At 48.9% G+C, this 18,025-nt stretch overlaps 1 protein-coding gene across 3 annotated transcripts in view; it reads right to left on the bottom strand.

The window, feature by feature from the left end:
- The window catches only part of SLC45A4 (solute carrier family 45 member 4), an 85,004-nt gene extending 73,342 nt beyond the window's left edge, over window positions 1-11,662 (bottom strand). The window contains exons 1-2 of one of the 3 annotated variants that reach the window (XM_084219246.1): window positions 11,556-11,662; window positions 10,986-11,126 (exon numbers count right to left, since the gene is read on the bottom strand). The gene's annotated coding sequence lies outside the window, so the exon portion shown is untranslated. Of the gene's footprint in view, window positions 1-10,985; window positions 11,170-11,555 lie in introns of those variants that run through there. The other 2 variants (XM_084219248.1, XM_084219247.1) reach the window with 2 other exon arrangements.
- Window positions 11,663-18,025: the final 6,363 nt, after the last annotated feature.

Raw genomic sequence — 18,025 nt, 5'->3', positions numbered from 1 at the left:
TGGCCATGCTTTAACCATCCAGCCTGAAATTTTCCATAATTGCTCCCTGCCTCATGTTGAATACATTTTCAGAGAGCAGTGAAGGGGGAAAAACTTCAGAAAAAAACCTGACCCTCTTAAAAAGATGCAGTTATATTGCACTGAGCTTGAAGCTAATGAATTAATGTTAGGGGTGTTTAAGTATTGTCCCTCTTTATTTTCAAGAGCATGTTTGCACCTCAAGAGGCCAGAGTGGGAATGAGACTCCTGGCACAGCAGCAGTGCTGGGGATGAGAATCTGTCACCATTGCCGTGAAAATGCATCTGGGTTTGTCCAAAGATAAACCACAGACAAACCCCTATTTCAGTGTTTTAGAGGCAGGTTTGTACCTCGGTTTTATTCCTTCTGACTGCTGTGCCTATAGTTTCTGCAGCCCCCTAAAAAGCAGCCCCTGTAAGCAGAACATCTGGACAGGGTGCTGACAAAATGGATTCTCATCCTTCAGAGTTTCACCTGGTATGACCTGGCACTGTGGGTGAGATCTGGGAGGATTGTAGCACTGGGAGGGAGGGCAGGGCCCGTGCTGAAAGCTGACAAGGTAGAAATGTGAGTCATTAAAAGGCAAAGACCAATCTGTAAAGAAACAATTACTTACATATTTAAAAAAAAAAAAAATCTGATCTGGAAGACACGTTCACCTGGTGGTTGACACTCCCTACAACAGCACTGTGTTGTTCCAAAAGTCTCCCATGAGATGAACAAACCTTGCCAGGAATAATCACAGATCTGGAGTTGTATAATTGCTCAACTAAAGGCAGGCAGGGAACAGATAGGGAACCTGTGCTTTGCTTTTTCTGCCCACTTCCTTGTTTTCATGGCTGTGCACTGCTCTGGAGCACTGGGGCTTGTATTGGCCAGAGTAGTCAGGACATCAGGGGAAAAAAAAAAAGCTTCTAAGCAACAGCTTCACGGCGTGTGCTGTTTTTAACTCCATTCATAAAAGCAGCGAGCTGGGCTGTGTGAGGCAGGCCGGGGCTCTGAGCTCTTGTGTCTGTTTGGAGCAGAAAGCTCTCAACGTGCTTGAGCCGAGCACCGGCAGTTTCATACCCTTCCAGCACTAATCCAGCAATAAAGAAAATGGCTTTAAGCCACTTCACACCCATTAGTACTCTGCAGAATGCTAATATAGCATAGAGATGAAAGGACTGCAGTGAGGGGAATGAAATGTGGGTAACAACTTTGCCTTCCCTCTTAGGGAGGTTTGGTTCATTCTCTCAAGGAGCAGAGGCCAAATTTGGGGAGTAGATGCCGTGGCAGCACAGCACAGCAGCGCTCCCAAATCATGGTACTCTGTCAGCATTAATGACAGGGCTGGGGTGCTTTATTTTTTAGTGGTAATTCATGGTTAACCAGAAATCTGATACTTGATCTGCAGCAGCCTGGAATGCCAAGACCATTTTTATGACTTGTATTTGTGTGGCCACAGGTGGGAGATGATGTGAAAATCATTTGGTAATAGCAATTAGCACAGCAATAGTTTTTCTTTATTTTCTAAATAGGCTTGGAAAAATTAATCTTTTTTAAATTAAGAAGCAAGGTTTGTCACTTTTAAAATCAAGGGGCTCATGTTTACTGAGAGGGTCTATGTTTAGTGCCAAGAGCCTATATTTTTTCCCAACCCAAAAATCCTCTGTGAAACAGCACTATTAAAAAAGTCCCCGAGAAAAGGTAAAGAGGTTCTGCTAGAAAGTCTCAGGATGGAGGGAAAGAAACTGAGGAGGATGGTTGATGGACCATCTGGGACTTCACAGGTTTGGAAAAGGACTGTGGAGCTCCAGGATGTTTACACTGCAGTAGGGAAGGTGAGAAGAGATTTTGTCCAGAAATACCTGCAGTAGAAGAAGGTGCCAGTTGAAAGCAGGCTGCCAAATCTATTAGAGCTGTTTGCTGGAGATGAAAACAAGAGATGTTCCTGCTGAAGACCAGGACCAGAGGTTAATTAATTATAGGAACATCCTACTGAGAAGCCATCCTGTGAATTCCTATGTGATGGCTCAGGGGCATTGCCATCAGATGCTTTAGGTGTCCCATGAAGCTGCTCACCACGTTGTTGTGGAGATAACCTGCTTTTCCACTGGTTCCAGATGGATGCCAGCACTCCTGCTGCAGATCCCCAAACCTCAGGACTGTGGATACCCCGGGTGCCTGCTGCAGGACTGTGCCCTACTTTAGTGTTTCTCAGTGAAAGAGCCTCATCAAGGCTCTGGAAAAAAAAAAGCAAAACAAGGACAAAGTTCTGCCCTTCCACTACTCTGTTTTCATTTACAGCCAAATTCTGCCAATCTTTTAGTGCCTGTTTAAGACCTCCATTTCCTTCCCACCAGCCCGTTTCCGTGCTGGGGTGCATGTTCCCTTTTTCTTTTTCTTTTTCTTTTTCTTTTTCTTTTTCTTTTTCTTTTTCTTTTTCTTTTTCTTTTTCTTTTTCTTTTTCTTTTTCTTTTTCTTTTTCTTTTTCTTTTTCTTTTTCTTTTTCTTTTTCTTTTTCTTTTTCTTTCCACCTGATGATACTCATCACTTATCACTCCAGACACACAAGGACCCTGAGCTGAGCCCAGTCTATGTGCAGACACTGTTACATGAGGTGTCAGAGCCTGCTGCATATCCAGGGGAGGAGACTGTGCCTGATTCTCCTTGGCTGTGACACTGTGGCTCAGCCTGGAACTGACAGCTGTGGAAAATTAATGGATGGGCCCTGTTTCCAAGGAATGGCCGTCAAGGTCACGGTTTTAAGGCTGTAAGGGCATAGCCCTTTCCTACTTGCAGCCAGTGTACATGCCAGCTTTGCTGTCCCCTCTTCAGATGTCACCATGTCACCAGATTGCTGTCACATGAGGACACTGTGGGTGAGGGGGTGACTTTGGCTGCCCAGCCTGTTTTCATGCCCAGGGACTCTATGAATATAGCCTGATGATGCTCGAGGTGTAACTGAAACCTGCTCTGCAGACACAGCTCCTGCCTGAACTGTCCCTGCCCCTGCAAGGCTGAGCAGAGGAGTTTGTCCAAAGCAGCCTTCAGGACAGGGTCACCCCGTGCAGCAGTGTGTACTCTCTGCTGAGGGTGCTGGCCTGTGTAGGGCTCTTCTCCATCTGTTTGGTGGTAGGCCTACTTGAGTGGAGCCAATTTGCTTGCAAAGAAATGGAATCTTTCCCAGGCACAGAAGCCAGAGATGAATCCTTTTGGGCATGGAGTGTCTGGGCTTGGAATACATTGAGCTCTGTCTCTGGGCAGTTTAATCTCACCAGCCAGAAACCTGTATGGATTTACACTTCCATATGAAACTGTTTGATAATCATGTTGCCATGGCTACATTTGAATCCTGCAATAAATGTGTAATTTCACACATTTACATCAAAAGGAGCTCCAGAACATACAGCTGCCTCACAAAGCAGCTGATCTCTCGACAAAAGCACTTTCCATTTTTAACTCCATATTATTGTACTCACTGGTGTGCTTCTTTTGGAAGGGGGGTGAGGTCTGTAGGGCAGGTTTGGCAGTCAGGTTCTTGAAGTCTGATCCATACTGAGGTTCCCTCAATGTTGGCAGCAGGGCAGTTGTCCTGCTGGGGTCAGAGCAGCCATTTCTAGGGCAGTGCTGGTTCTGCAGCCACACCAGCTAGGGGGACCGAGATCCTTTGAAATTAAAGGACAAAATTAAACACAAGGTGCTGGTGTGCCCAAAATGCAGGGACAAGGACTGAGAAAGAGGAGTGGAGTGTGAGGCTCTGCTCAGGGATGACACCCACCTCTCTTGGCAGTTTGGTCTCTTCATTGCCTTTTCATCTCACTCCTCTCAGCTCTTCCTCCCTGGTTCATTGCCTCCTTTCTCCCACCCCCTGCCAGCCTGATTGCTCCTTATCTCACCAGCTAGCTTGTCCCAGTGTCTTGCCCCCAGGCTACCTTTCCCTCCAGTGCTCTCTGTCCTACTTGTGATGGCTTCTTGTCCCACAGACACCCTCTGTTAATCCCGTGGGCAGCTTTTTCCTTGGTCCAAGCCTCTTTCTCTCCCTCTGACAAGAGGCAATGGGCAGGGAACTGTTAAGAGGGGCAGGTCACAGGGGGAGCAAAGAGGCTGTACCAGGATACAGCTTCAACCAGCAGCAGCTGAATGAAGTGGTAGCTGGCACCCACTGATCATCAGATCTGGAGAGAAATTTGCATCCAGATTCTATCCCTGCTGACTTAAACAGATTTTTTCAGGAACTTGAAACTTGGACAGTTCTGCCTTTTTCCTATAGCAACAGCAGCTGGAACAATGTTGGCACCAAGGCAGGGCTGCAGCTGGTCTCCTCCTTGCTCAGAGCAAAGAGATGCTGGAGAGTCTTCAGCAGTCACAGAATGTGGACAAAGCAAACATTTCAGTTCACTCCATGAATTTACTGTTGTGTGGAGAGAGAGGAGATTTGACTGTGACAAGTGCCCAATACTGACAATTTCTGTGTGCGAAACTGGAAGAAGGAAAAATATTGGAAAAGCATAAGATTCTATTTTTTTTCTCAGCTGTTTATACAATTGGAAAAGTTAAGTAAGTCTAATTATTGAGGTTATTGGTTTTAATGAGTCACCACCTTGCTGTTATTATTCCTGGTTCCTGTTGCCATAGGACAAGAAGCTGCAGCTGGGCTGAGCTGTGCTACGCAACAAATCCTCATGCTTGCTATTCCAAGATTAAGACATAGGAAAATGGGTGGCTCAGACAAATGGGAACATTGAGAAGGAAAGTGATATTTGCCAGTGTGTTGTGTGGCAACATGACCAGTATGCAGATTTTGGGAGCAAAGATAGGTTTCTATCAGAGACTGATTTTTGGAGGTTTTTTGAGGAGCATTTCCAAAGACACGATAGAAAGGAGGTTGGCCACCATTGTGGGCTGGTTGTTGGTGGGAAGGGCTATGGACAGAGAAGTCACAGGGTGTTAGAGTAAAGACCTGAGTTTGGTGTTATGGGAAGGGATGAACCAGTGAAGGGATACAGCCTGAGAAACAGGCCAAAAGAGAAAGGTTAGGAGAAAAATCTCTGTGGTGGTGTCATGAGTGGGTAAGAGTGAAGTGTGACCAGGGGCCACGAGAAGTGCTTCAGTAACAGATGAAGGAAGAGCTATGCAAGAGATTTACCTGCAGAGCTGGAGAAGCTGGGCTTGAAGAATTCTGCAAGGTTTAACTGCAGCCTAAATTCATGGGCTTTGAAGGAGAGGTATGAAGTGGCATCAGGAGCAGTTGCCTGCATGGCAGATAAACCAGCATGTTGCCCACTGTGTTTTGAGAAGATTTAGGTAAAAGGTGTGGGAGAAAAGGGATATCAAAAACTCTGTTTTATCCAGGCTGGGCTTTAGATAATAATTAAACACCCATGAGATATCCTGGAGGATCAGATGTCTCTGGAGGATCTGTGCTTGAATGTGCATTAGCATGGGAACCAGCTCTGGGCTGCTGTTGGGATCAGACAGAGCCCATGGGTTGGAGGCAGGAACGTGCCAACCCCCAGTGTTTCATCGATTGGTTTCAATTGATCAGTTGTGTAGAAACAAAGTGAATGAAGTTTCTGGTCTCTTGGATGTTGCAGAAGGTGTCAGGTTTGCTTGCAGCTGCTTGAGCTTGCTTTTTCAGCTGATCATGCACTTTCAGTTCTTTCTCCAGGATGGCAAATTCCTTTTGAGCTGGGCTCAGAAATGAAAGGGAAGATCTACTAGAGCAATGGGCTGTCCGACAGGTTTTCTTTCCCTCTCAAATGCATGCAAGGGTGCCTGCTGAAAATTTCATGGGAGAAGCACAGGAGGAGTAGGACCAAGTATGAAAGTCATCCTCAAGCCATTGGCTTTTTCCCAGTGTGGCCTCTCCCTGTAAGCCCCACAAGGAGAGTGGCACAGTCTTTTTTCACCCAGTTTGGACACCGTGTCCATTCAGTTGTAGCATCCATGGCCTGGGAGGAGAGGGAAACCCTCCCCTTTATCTCTACGGCATGGGTAATGTGTGTCTTTCCTTTTCACAGCTACCAAAATCTGGCATTTCCTGTTCTATTATCCATTTCCTAATACTTCCCAGGACTTAAAAGCTGGACTCGGCCAAGACTCCAGAGAGGGATTAGTGTGGACTTGCCTTGGCCGTGGATGACCTTCATTCTCTTTAGCATTTATTTTTTCTAGAGGATTGAGGAGGAGAAAGGGAGGGTGAGCCACAGCTAAATCCTGTTCTTGGATCTCCCTTCAGCCATTGAAGAATGAGCTGAGTGCCTAAATGAACCCAAAAGGCACCATGGGGTGAGGCACATCACATCCAAGCTGGACGTGGTGGCCTATTCCCAAGTTCCTGAGCTGCCACACGCTCCAGCCGTGCTTCAGCAGGCAGAACAGCCCAGGGACTCTGGGGACTGTGACAGGGCTGCTGCCAAGGCTCTGAGCTCCCCTCTGGGTGACTGAAAAACAGCAAAGACACAGGTCATGAATGCTGTCTGGAGTGAGTGACCTGGATGTGTCTGCCCAGACTCGGTACAAAGAGGCAACGTGGCCCCGGCTCCGTTGCTCCCAGGGCTTTGTGCTGGAGGCTGAAGTGGATCCTGTCCAACGTGTAGAGAGCCACAGCTCTTGCCCAGTTGCAGGAGAGGCCTCTGTTCTCTCTGGTACCCAGAGAGGCTCTGCAGACCTGGCTGCACAATAGACTGGTCGAAATGGATGCCAGGAACATCTCTGTCATCACTGCCAAACTTCCTGATTACAGACTGCTCTGCAGCCTAACGCAGCTCATGAGGGGGAATTCGGATGCTCAGATGAGAACTGCATAATATACTGGCAGCTGTCCATGTCTTTTCACTTTTGGGGCCACTTAACTTTTTCACATATCATGCCAAGCCCCCCCTGTGCAGCACCACTGCCGTGAATTTTGTAGGTTGCTAAAGTTAAGCTGTGTTTTTCTTTGTGTGCTGATCATTGCTTTCTCTGTAGACTTGTGTATATGAGAATTGTTTTCCTAAGGTCTCTTGCCGCTCTTCCAAAGCACACTGAATCCTCTGGCCATGGCAAGAAGAACCTGGCTTACCACCCAGCTCATTCTCTCCCTCTCCCAACAGGTACTCGCCTGAAGTTTGTGAACACAGGAATCAAACCCAGAAGTTCCCAGCTCACAGCACAGTCATGATCCCAGACAGAAGTTGCTTCTGTGCCTGACAATTAGGTAAGAATTACCTCAAATACCCTCAGATAGGTCTGACAGGACAAGTGCAGGAGGCATGGGAGAGGTTGATCAGATTGACTCCAGTACTGCACAGGGCTCAATCCACTCTATCCACTGAATCCATGGCTATTGGGTTTGTTTCTTCTCTGCCTTGTAAAATTATATGATGAAATGCTTTTCCCTAGGCATTTGCTGCTTCTGAACATTATTTTGTGCATTGCAGTAGAAATAAAGGAAAATACTAAATTTCTGCTCTTTTTTTTTGTTGGCTTGAGGGTCAAATTTTATATCCCCCTAACCTTTTTTGGCAGGTTAAAATTAATGGACTTTTCAGGGTGATGAAGGGAGAAATAGAGTATCAGTCTCTTACCAAATGAGACAACATGGGAAATGTTAATTAGATAATCTTGAATAAATACCTTTTTGCCCTGGTCTTCCCATCAGATCAGTGTATGGGGTACCAGGGCCAGACAAGTAGAAACATCCTTTCATCTCTGCCATGTGGGAAGAGAGGGATTTTGGCCATTTCTTTCTCTTAGTTATGAGCAAATAGCACATGGCCATCACTCACCACTAAGAAGCCCAGTTAATGTATCTGGTGATTACACCCTGGCTGCCCTGAGGTGCTGTTGTGCAATGGAAGTTGATAAATTGGGCCAAAAAAATGCCTTAAAATCTCCTTGCTTCCACAGTAGCTTAAACTTCGGGTCAGAGTGGGCTCAAAATACAGTGGGCCATAAATGAGACTCTACAGACACTATCTATTTCCCTCCACATTTCTTTTTACCACCAAGAATTCAGCTAATTTAGCATAACATCCCAAACAACAGGAGTTAGTGTCAGTGTTGAAGAATAACACTGCTTCTACAACCCCCTGCATGCCATCTGAGAAGAGTCAATGTGCCCTTCCTGGAAAAGCTGTCGCAGTGATAAGAAGATGAAGGATGTGTTATTAGACTAGTATGTATATGCAAGGTCCAGGATGTCAGATTTCTGCAGAAAGGTGTGACCTTGTCTAACTTAAGTTTGGAAATAGATGATCTTTAAGATCCTTTCCAACCGAAACCATCCTGTAATTCTGTCTTCAGGAGAACTGGTGACATGAAATGGTTTAGTGCTTGATTTTCCATGAAGATACCCCTCAGACTCCGTGCCCACCAGCACAGACACACCAGTGCTACGTGAGAGCCCTCCCAACCCCTGCCATTAGGAAAAAACAAGAGCTGGCATGAGATGGTAAATGCTGCCGTGCAGTGTTCACAGAAAACCTGTTTGCGTGGGATGTGCTGGAAAAATTGCTCAAGAATGGTGCATTCTCATAAGAAAAATGATCTGGCTGCTGTTCAGGTCAGTGGTTTTGTATCAGGGCTGCGGGCTGTGTGGTTGCTTCAGTATATGGTGCAGCCACTGACAAAGTGTTTGCTGTGCGTGTGATACAATTCCCCTTGTTCTGGGGTGTTGGAGGCCCTTGCCCTCACCCAGTTTTGGGTCTGGGTCCATGTTCTCAGAGCAGCTTGCACTGACACAGGGCTCCATGGCAGAGAAAGGCACCCTGTGGATGTCACCCCAGAGGAGAACAGGGCAGTCTGGATCTGTTTGCTGGTGGGGCTTCATCTTTTCATGGTAGGATGGTGTGAAGGATAAAATGCTATGCCCATGTCAATAGCAAGTGATAGCCAGGATTCTGACCCCTGCCAAGCAAAACAGTGACCCTGCTTGGAGAGGTTTCTGAAAACACAGATCATGAACCAGCGTTAGTAGCTGGAAGAACTAAATTACAGGAATGCCTAAGTGTTAACTGGTTCTTCCAGCCTCTGCCTAACAAGCTGTCAACAAGGCACTAAGGGGGAAGCCTTCACTCCATCTCCTTTTTCACCTTAGATGAAGGGGGAAGGAAAAAACCATGTGGAAGGTCTCCTGCCGGCTAGAGAGCTGTAAAACCTCCCTCCCTCATCGTTCTTCCTCTCATACCAGCAGACCCCCTGACTTTGACAACAGCAACATTGGTCTGTGCTTGGTTCCTGTACCCTTCAGGACTAGAACCATCAGCAGGACTGCCACTAGCACCAGCCAACCCCTGTGATTTCATGAGGTGAGGTCTAACAGGCATGTTTTAATAGGAATGCTCAGTAGAGAGGGCCCTTTTTCCTCAACAACATTAAACAAAATAATACAAACAGTAAATTTAATGAATGAAAATGAAGTAGCCCTCCAAGGTAGCCTGCTGCTTCTGCAGAGGATGTGCTCTTACAAGAATGGTTTTGTTCTGGTCAGTCCTGAAGCAGCCACTGGGAATGAGACCAGAGTAAGGTTGTATCAGAGGAAGGTTGTGCTTTAGGTTCCTTGTGCTACTGTTTTTTAAAAAAATAAGCCTTCACAGCAACTGCTCTTTTCCCTCTGGAAATGTTTGCAATGCAAAATTTAATAGAGAAATGAGGAAGGAGCATATTCCCCTTTTCTTGCAAACACACAATATCTCTCAATTGTGGCTTTGTGCATTGCTGACAAGTACAGACAGTGATGGGTTAGTGCAAGGAGCACTCTCTGCCGTCACAAGCCCTTGTCCCCTTCACATCCCAGACCTGTCCAGCACACACCAATGCCATCTCTCCCTTTTGATCCCTGGTCACCTTCTCTCCAGGAAGATTCACTGCTATTTGCCTGCCTTTCCAATCCCCATCCTGTATAAATCAACCCTGCCAAGTTGCCCTCCATGGCATTTTCGCTATGCCACTCCAGCTGGAGCTGCGAATCAACTCAGACCTTGTGTCCTTGCTGTGTCCATGCAGGAGATCCTATGGGAGCACTAGGCATTTGACACCAGCTTTTGAGGAACAGCCACCAGTTTTATCCATGAGATGCCCAAGCCCATGAGCACTGAAAGCTCTGGGAGGGATCACCATGTTAAACCCAGCCAGGCTGTCCTTTTAAAAGCACAGCCCTGCCTAACACTCATCATCACAGCTACAGTAATTCCTTGGCTGCACAGCCAGGTTTGGGGTACAATGAGCAGTTCATGTCTCTTCTCCCCAAACACAGATGCACTTTCACACCCACACACAAAACTGGGGTGGTAAAAACTTCCCTGTGGTGGATCTTTCACAGGCAGCGTTTCTGGGAAGGCCTGGCATTCAGATGACAGGCAGGACAGCTGGTATCAGCAGCGCCTGTCATTGTGGTGTCAGGGCTTTGCAAAGCCAGGTCTGTCTTTGAAAATATATATATATTTTTTTTAATTTATTAAGAGTAGCCCTGTAAGCTAAGGTTTTCCTGCTCCTGACTATCTCAGAAGATAAATCATACCAAACAATGTTCCCCTGCCTTGGGATTATTGTACCATTTCAAAACATCAGCCTGGTCTGGTAATTGTGCATTTTAACCCCTCTGCCAGGCTGCCTCCTTTAGCTGCCAGCAAGCATCCTTTTCCCAAATTAACCCGACCACAATGAGCTGCAGCAGAATCCACATAATTGCTCTTTTTTTGCTCCATACAGCCCGAGTTACAAAGGGGACATTCCCTGCAGCAGCCAGCCCTGCTATATTCATTATTCCTAAATCAGGTTGCGGTATCTTTATGCTCAGCTACCGCCTTTAATCTCACACTCTGCCTTCAGCGGCACCGCTGGCTGCAGCAATCCCTAAAGATGCCCTCTTTCCATCCTCTCCCAGGCAAGCAAGCCAGGACGCTCCCGATGGAGCCGGCAGTCACCCAGCCAGAGCTGCATCCCCCCTTGGAGACCGGCATGCAACTTCCACCTGCGCGGGCAGGCGCGGAGCACTCACGTTGGCGGCAGCGCGGATCCCTTTCAGCAGCTTAACTGCGGCTCATTTTTTAACCCCGGCCAGCGGATCTAAGCTGCTCTCCGCAGGGCTCAGACGGAGCTGCCTGCATGACACCGAGGCATCCAGACGCCGGCTCGCCAGCTGACATGTCAAAGCAACGTCGTGGTTAGCAAGCTCATAACAAATCGACTGACAACCCACACATCGGCGGGAGCGGGTCTCTGCGTTCCGTGCCGCCGCCGCCGCTCCGGGTTCGTGCAGCCCCGTCGAACTCGGTGTTGCTATCTGGCGTTTTCTGCCGGTGTCTAAAATAGCATCAGGAACGTTCCCTGTTGATTTCCCCGGCAGTGCTTGCTGAGCTATGCCGGGGAGCACGGCTCCCGCAACCCGCCTGCACGCAGCACGTTAAAAACATTTTCTTGCCTTTTCCCTCCAAAGGAGGTGGAGGGGGGGGGAAAGCCCTGTTGATGTTTTTCTGCCCAGCTACCAGCAAATCCCGACCTTAGCTAATTCTGCTATGGCTGAAAGCAGAGGATGTCTGCAGTGCATGAAGCTGATTTGCTGACTTACCCTTCATCTCTCCCAGGAATGCCAGGTGAAGAAGCCGGCCTCTCGCTCCAGGAAAGAGCCACGAGAACCTGGGTAGCAGCCACTGCAGAGCCGGATCAGAAGTTCGCTCCCTCTGTCACAGTGTGTGCAGCTTGCCAGGTATAGCCGGGATGAGAACACCCCGTGCTTTTCCCAGGATGAATGAGATCAGCACATATTCAGTCAAGGAAAAAAAAATAAATATATGTGATGATTTAAGACCCAGAGGAGAAGTGTTGGTCCACAAGTTGCTCTGCTTTACTATTCAGGATTTTCTGGGGAGAATTTCATCGGGAGAGGAGTTTCTCCTCTGCATTTGGTGTTGTTAGATGTGGTAAAAAGCAAGCAAATGGTGGTGATATCCATGGGGTAGGCAGGAACCCATCCTTAGCCACATGAGGTGGAGGGCATGTGAAGGGCACCCTTACAATCAGCAGAGATGCCTTTATAACCTGCAGGCTGATGCCTTCTGACTCAAACCAGCACCTTGTTACAGGCTCCACATGGGCTGTGCAAATCCAGACTCCACTGGTCCTGGCTTTCCTGAGTGGAGTTGTTTGGATTAAAATCTCTTCCACTTGGCTGCTCCATGACTCCCCAGGTTGACAAAGTCCCTTTCTTCTGCCATGTCCTTCACATCAAGCATCTCTCAAGGCTCACCTGCCTGTCAGGCTGGGGATATCACTGAGCTGAAGCTCTGGGGTGACAGGGAGGCAGAAAAAGGACAAGAGGTGCTCAGAGGACTCAGGTGGACTGAAACATTTTGGTGTCAGTGTTATGTCAAAGAGAATCTTGTATCTCTGGGTCTCTATTTTGTGCTGGGGGGATCCTATGCTCCAGTGCAAGAAGCTCATGGCATGGCAAGAGTTTTGTGTCTGCCTTGGTCTTAGCTAATGGCTGGGAATCTGTGGGGCACAAGGAACATGGCATTTTCCTTTAGTCTTGGAACTAGAGTGACTGCACTGGAGGAAAATGAGATTATTTACTCAGGATCAGGCCCCAAGGCTTGTGTGGCTGGGAACCCAGCTTGTGTCCCCAACTCCCTGGCTTTATCTACTGCCAACCCCCTCCCTTTCTCTCTCCCAAAGCCCAGGGCTAGGAGCCACTGAGGTACTGACCTCTGCCACGGACTCTCTGCATAACCCTGGGTGTGTCCCTGCACCTCCCATCCCACTCATTTGCACAAAGTTCCTGTGCAGCTCATCCGTGCAGGGAATGGGTTCCCTGCCTCCCACACCTGGCCTCATTCCCTGCTGACAGCCAGACTGGAATGTGGGGTTTGATGTGGCTGAGACAGTCCCTGTGAACAGGCTGAGGGGGAAGCCTGGCTCCCCCGGTGTCACCTCAGCAGGATGCAGCAGGGCAGTGTGCTGCGCTCACCTGTCATCTCCCAAGGCCAGGTTTGTTCTCCTGCATCAGCACAACTCATGGGTGGCTGCCAGCCAGACCCCAAGGGAAGGTTTATCCCACCTGCACTCCAGGACTGGCAGAGCCTTGGGCAACTTGGTGCTTGTCCAAGCAAGTTGGCTTCAGCTGGTGGATGTGCCCAGGGCTCACTGGATGGGAGAGCAGGGAATGAAGAAATCATGGAGAGCTAGAGAAGATGCAGGAGAAAAGGCCATTTGAGGGCAAGCTTGGCAGGAGTCCTGGGGACATGGGGACATGGTCCCCTGGGCCCAGTGATCTCTGAAGTCACAGCACAGAAGGGCAGTGCTACACGGGTCCTTCTTTGAAGGGTGGGCAGTGGGGATGATGGACCTCCCGTCATCTCTGCAGAGCTGCTTCTGCCTTTGACCAATGAGGCGGCAGTGGGCATGTTTGGAAGCTACACACAAGACTGAACTAACCTACCTCAGATAAGGCTTGGATTAATTAGTCAATACATGTTAAGTGCTGCAAAGATTTAAGGCTCTGCTTAATTGTTAAGTAACTCAATCATCAGTGGCTGAGTGGGATGCCTGAGGCAGAGAGTGGATGAATCAGCCCTTCTCTGGCAAGTGGAAGGTAATGAGGGAGGAAACTTTTCGAGGCTGGGTGACAGTAGGATGGGTTGGTTAAGGGACAGCAGCAATTACTGAGGTCACTGGGACTCACACGGGTAGCCCAGAGAAGCTGTAGCTGCCCATCCCTGGAAGTGTTCCAGGCCTGACTGGATGGAGCCATGAGCAACCTGATTTGGTGGAATTGAAGGTGCCCCTGACCATGGCAGGGGGCTGGAATGAGATGATCTTAAAGGTCTCTTCCAACCCAAACCATTCTGTGATTCTATGACTGGGAGCACTTAGGACATAAAAAAATGGCCAGGTCCTGCATGGAGCAGCTGGCTCTAGGGAACAGGAGTCCCTTAGGTGATGGAGGGAAAGACAATGATTTCATACAAGAAGGAGGTAAAAAGACCATGAAGAACTTTATTGAGCTCTTCAGGCTTGTTTGGCCAAGTCACTCTGAAAGAGGTGGGTTTGGGGCTGAACCAAAATGCACTGGGGGACGTGAGTGTGGTTTGGGTGAAGTGGGGAGCACTTAATGTGCCATGGACTCACCTGTCTTCCCTGCAGGCACTGGCCCCATGTTATAGGCTTGGGTGGGACATGGATCTGCAGGGGCAGCCAACTTGTCTCCTACAGGGGCAGTTCTCCATGCAGTGATTACAAGCTGAGAGGGTTCCCATCAGGAATTTTGGTGAAGCCCATCACCAGCCTGAGACATCTCTTCTGCTGCCACCATACAACATGTCCTGTTACTCAGGGGTGAGTTTCAGACCTGGACCTGTTGCCTTGTTTCTGTGCGAGCAAATTGCATCTTCCACAGTCTCTCTATTTGCCCCTACCCTGCTGAGCTTTGTCCTCTACTTCTCTCCATGTGGAAGCTTCCCAGGTATGTCATGGAGTCTGCTCCCAAAGACCTTTGAACAGGGTAGGAGTGTCCTCAGAGTCAGCCAGGGTGTTTTCCAACTCCTTGTGAAAAAATGTCCCCCCTTGAAGGTGTAACTTAGATACTGAAGCTTTAACCCCTGGGTTAATCCCTGTGCAGAGGTGACTTCCAGCCATCCATGATCATGGCAGCTCAGCCAGGTAAGATGAGGGACTCTTTGGCATCGTGCCTCATCCACACACATATTCCCAGGGCTTTCTATGAGGCTGGATGTGGGAAAGACCTATTTACCTGGCATCACTCTGGCTGGAAAAAGCCTCTGAGCGCAGCCCTGGTGAAACATTAATATTTTCGGAAACAGGGAGCGGGTAGGAACAGCCTGTACTGTTGTGACAGAGCTGCTTGCACGAGATGAACCTCACTGCCAGGGTTGGGATGGGTGCACGGGGCTCATGTGGGATGAAGGTATGAGCTCTGGAAGGGCCAGCAGGACAGCATGGAAGCATTAGCAAACAAGCCATAACTGCTTGCTGTCTTACCTGGCAGGCTCCCACATCCCTGATCCCAATCCTTGCCCTGCAGCTCTCTGTACAGAGCAGCACTGCTGCAGGCAAGAAGCCTGGATAGGTTGCCTGGGTCTTGGATTAGACCTGCCTTATTCTTGGAGAAGCTGAAGTCGCCAGCAGGCAGCCCCCTGTCCCAGCACCAGCTGCGGGGTTTGGCGTAGGTTTGCAAGGCACCCCTTGACCTCAGCATCGCCCACGTCCTTACAGCCTTGCTTTAATCCTTTTTTAATTAACTGCTGAGGGGTGTGATGGTATCAGAAGGGTGGGAGGGGGGTGGCCTGGGGTGTTTTGGGTTTGGTGTGTGTGCCAGCCAGCTGCGTTTGTTATGAGCGTGTCAGATCTCACAGGCGAGAGCTCTCCCTCCAGATCCGGCTGCAGCTCAGGCATTGCGCGGATCATCCCTGCGGCTCTTGTGCTGCTCAGGGATCCTGCCGTGTCCCACCTGGCAGGTGCTGGCAAATCAAAGATTCGCGTGAAATCGGCAGCTGAAAGGCACAGTGGCTTCTCTGACAGCACAGTATGCTGGTGAGGAGGTTTGACTTCAGTCAGAAAACCCTGGGGAGATAACCAGAGCAGAGATGGAGTGGCCACAGGGATGTCTGAGATGGGAAGGGGGGTGAGGTCAGCAGTTTGTTGGTCACTGAGATCATGCAAAAGGCTCCTAAGGGGTTTGGGTTTATCAGTGCTTGGTGGTGGATTTTCACAGGGATTCAACAACCTGCTTGTCTGGGGTTTGACTTGAGGACAAGGCATATCCCAGCTTTCCACACCCCCTACATCTCCACCATGGGGCACCTCCCTTGCCCAGAGTGTCTCCAGGGATCTGATACTCCTGGGGAGAACAAGTTGCACACTGGACCTGAATGCTGTGAAAGTGGCTGTCCCCAGGCTTAAAGCAGCCCCTGGCTGAAAGGATGAGGTGATCTGGGGACAGATTACCTGCCTCTACCCATGGGCCTGCAAAAAGGCAGGATGACGGGAACTGAGATCCCAGGCTGCTGGCACTACCAGGATCACTAAAGACGTGTGTGCTGGGGGTCAGTGGAGATCATGAGAGCACATGATGTGGAGTCTTAATAAAAGTACAACCAGATAATAACATCCACAGCTCCTGTGTGTCTGTCCTGCACCCTCACTGTGATTTCTTTGAAACTTGTCCAGCAGATGTTGATTTGGCCTTTCCTAGCCCTGATGTGGCTGTTGGTTTTTAAACATCTGAGAAATTTTGTGTAACACGGCCTTGAGGGGAATCAGGGGCATCAGAGGAGGGAACAGAGCACAGCTGTTTTAGGCCATTGTGGATGATGAGACACAGCTGTGCCCAAAGCAGCAATGAAGTTCAGAAAAGAAGGAGCTGACCTGGATGAGGTGGATGCAAAGACTTTTCAAGGGGTGAACAACACTTCAGTCCCACTGGGAAAAACAAACCACGTCCAGTGATGTGGAGCAGGGGCCAGATGTGTTCAGTCAGTCTGATGCCCTCCTGGCTTTAACTGGTGGAGGCTGCAGACCACTGTGAACAGCCACCTGTGGTAGCTGGTGCACAGTAGGTTCTCCATTGCTGGAAATCTCCAAATCAACACAGAAAAATTATTGCTCAAAAGGAAATTGTGGGCTTGGCAGAAGTGGTCAGTGCTGGATTTTGCAAGAGGCAGATTGCTGAGCACTGTTCATTGCATGTGCCTTAAACCCTGTGACTCTGAACCAGATGCTGATCACTGGTCCCTCTTAGCCAGAGTCATGAGAAGCTTTGTGAGCATGTTACATAGCCAGGAGGTGCTCTGCAGCATTGCTTACAAAATCTCTGCTTCCTGTGCACATAAATTTGGGGAGACTTTGAGGGAGCCATCCTCATGCCTTGTCTTTTCACTGACCTCACACAGTGAAAGAGGTGCCTGAAATGAGGGAGACGTGGATGTGCAATGTCTCTGCCTGCAACACACCTGTTTCCCTGCAAGAAAAGCATGCAGGGGTCCTGCCCACCCCCGTGTTTGCTGTCCCCCTTCCCAAGCTGGTCCCTTGGCACTGGGATGTGCACATGAAGAGCAGAGCAGAGCAGAGCACCAGAGAGGTGCTTGGTGGGGGTAACCTGGGCTTTAAGGAGACATGCTTAATCAGAAGCATGACCAGAAGGTGGAGGGCAAGGAGATGGATGCATAAATTCTTGATGCCTCAAACTGCTGTCCTCTGTTGAAGCTGAGAAGTTTGGCCTTGGCTGGAGCCTTGCCCCAGCAGAGGCTCCAGCATAGGAAGAGATTGCTCACAGCTGGGTCACCTGAGAATCCTCCTTGACAGAAAGCTGTCAAAATTGTTTGGCCAGATGAAGGTCCCCTCAGCTGCTGAGATTTCTGCCCTCCTTTTGGTTATGCTAAGCCTAAGGTTTAAAAAAATCTTGTGAGTCAAGGCCTTATGAAACCTCCCTCCAAGTACAGGAATGCTTCACTTTAAACTTTTGTTGTTGGATTACTTTTTTTTTGCCCTCAAGATCCACTGGCTCTGGGGTTGGCATAAAGTCAAATGCTCTTCAGTGAAGTCAGCCTTTAGCTGGAAGCAAGTCCAGTTATTCAGCCCCTTTTCCCCACTGCAGCCAGATATGTGTTGCTCTCCTGAAGCAATGCTGCTGGTTTTGTATCCCTACCCCACAGCCCTGCTGATCTCCTCTCACACAGAGGAGCCTCAGAGTCTGGCTCAGCACTCAGCAGCAGCTGGTTCAGCTGGTGGCAACGTGGAATTTTGCAGGCACTAGACTGTGTGAGGGATGGGAAGTAACTCAGAGCTAACCTGCCTCTTTTTCCTGGGGATGAATCATGGCAGTGTCTAAGCTTCAGGCAGCAAAGAGGGAGTGGAGCAGGGCAAATGCAGGGTCACAGAAAATGGGATTTCTTCATTCCTCAAACAGTAGTTCAGTTGTGCAGAGCTGTAGTGCTGCTCGGCTGCTGTTTTTCTGCACTCTCCATGGTTGTTCCCCATGGGGCTCATTAAAAGTGCAGGGTTTGTCCCCATGGCACTGTTGGT

This window comes from Fringilla coelebs (assembly GCF_963513975.1).
Source record: "Fringilla coelebs genome assembly, chromosome: 1".
NCBI classification, from domain to species: domain Eukaryota; kingdom Metazoa; phylum Chordata; class Aves; order Passeriformes; family Fringillidae; genus Fringilla; species Fringilla coelebs.
This window is presented reverse-complemented; position numbering and strand designations above follow the sequence as displayed.